Source organism: Poromitra crassiceps (genome assembly GCF_964638095.1).
Source record: "Poromitra crassiceps genome assembly, chromosome: 2".
Lineage (NCBI taxonomy): Eukaryota > Metazoa > Chordata > Actinopteri > Beryciformes > Melamphaidae > Poromitra > Poromitra crassiceps.
In genome coordinates this window covers 26,045,066-26,047,026 of record NC_139624.1, presented here as the reverse complement: position 1 = coordinate 26,047,026, position 1,961 = coordinate 26,045,066, and the positions used below count along the sequence as shown (strand labels likewise).

General features: G+C 45.3%; 1 pseudogene across 1 annotated transcript; it reads left to right on the top strand.

The window, feature by feature from the left end:
* Nucleotides 1-787: 787 nt before the first annotated feature.
* On the top strand, nt 788-1,219 carry LOC310799141 (proteolipid protein 2 pseudogene; annotated as a pseudogene). Its single transcript has one exon. The product of its transcript is annotated as a proteolipid protein 2 pseudogene (transcript).
* Nucleotides 1,220-1,961: the final 742 nt, after the last annotated feature.

Below are 1,961 nucleotides of genomic sequence, written 5' to 3'. Positions count from 1 at the left end.
TTGCGCTTTAAGAATAATACTTCTCTCTTGTGTGGCTTGTATATGTTTTTCTATGTGTTTGAGTTACAAAGTGGGTCTACTATGTAAATAAGAGTTCAGCACTTGCTTGTATATATAGATCATAGAGGTGTCTTGTGCGTTTACAGGTTATTATTCATAGGGTTTAAATGTGCTGGCTTTGATCTATAAGCACACAGGAGCGGTGGGCAGCACACAGCACAACGACGTCCGCAGGGACCAATTTCCTTTCGCCATCGCTGGTCAGGTGATTATCTTCTTACATCTTTTAGTGGGGGGTTGTTATATGGAGGAAACCCCCGGTCTTTTTCATTGTTTGTCTGTAATGTATGTTGTTGTCTTGGACCCCAGGAAGACTAGCTGTCGGCTAATGGGGGATCCTTTTTAATAATAAACAAATAAACTCTCATCAGTGAGCAATGTCATCAGTGATGATGTCATCAGAGATCATGTCATTTGTGATGTCATCAGGGATGTCACTGAAGCAATGACGGTGAACAGTTATGCCAATAGTGACATCATCAGTGATGTCATAAAACACTGATGATGTCACAATGTCAACAGTGACCTGTGTCACAGTGTCCAGTGAGCTGATGCCACCCGATGATGTCACAAGATGCATAGACAGATGTGAGATCACCAGTGACATCACTGATGATGTCATAGACATTGTGACATCATCAGTGACGTCATAAGTTCTTCCTTGCTGAGGTTGCGAATTGGACAACTTGAAGTTAGTCTTCACAGAATGGCTGATACAACAGCGGACATGTCCCTTAATGAGAAGCTGGAAACTTACCTGAAGACACAAAAAGGGCTAATACTCGTTGCGGAAATACTCATCAGCTTCATCATCATCCTCTGCTATGCTGTCGCATGCAGCTACTCTGTGTTCTCTGTGTTAGCCATCTGTGAGATGGTGTTCACCATGGTCTACTTCGGCATCTTCATGACAGAGATGGACAAGCAGATCCAAGTGGTCAACTGGGTCTGGAGCGATCTTCTCCGCGCCGGCTTCGGTGCTGTCCTGTACCTCATCACCTCTCTAGTCACTGTGGTCGGAGCTGCCGGGGTCTGCGCTCTCATCACTTTGCTCGCTGCTCTCCTGTTTGGCTACGATACCTACACCATCTTTCAGCAGATCAAGAGCAACAGGCAGTACACAGTAGTTGCCACCGACGACCAGTGTTGGGTAATTTAACGACTTTTTGCTACTTTTTTAGGACAACTTTCATCCGGTTTATGATCATCTGACCTAGTCCGGGGAGAGAAGCTGCCTCCCTGCCCGGTAAAATTGCTCCACACACGTGCAGCTACGGCCAGAGCCCCAGAGTCTAGTTATTATTATTATTATTGCAAATCCAGAGGTTTTGTAATGGGTTTAAAATGACATGCACCGGTTCCAACATAACATTCTTGCTATAGACCTTATTCGACTGACGGAACTCACGTACAGGCACGCCCACCGCCGCCATATATTGTTGACATTCCGCAGCGTACTGTTTAAAAGTGACTGACAGCTGTCATAGCTTAGGACGCTAGCCAACATTACTTACTAGCCTATTTAATGCCGTTTTTACTGCGTCAGGAGCTATTTCACAACAGCGATAGTGTGCTGTGTAATAATACACGGCTGTAGTAATAGCAGCAATAAAAGCCCGGGTGTTAGCTACTGTCCACAAACGTGAAGGGAAAGAGACAGAGGCTAACGTTAGTAGCAAACTAGTCTGGGCACCTTTCACCCTGCTTTTTGTCATGGGGGCGTAAACCAAGGAACTGGAAGGAACACCGGAAATAAGTGCACCAAAAAACGTCTGTTGCCGTTAGCTTGATGCGGCGAGGTTACGTTAGCTAGAGCCTGAAAAGAACAACAACACAAGTTGTATAAGCAGAGACGCTTCAACTGTTGTACTCGATCCTCCATTATCGATAACAGCGGACAC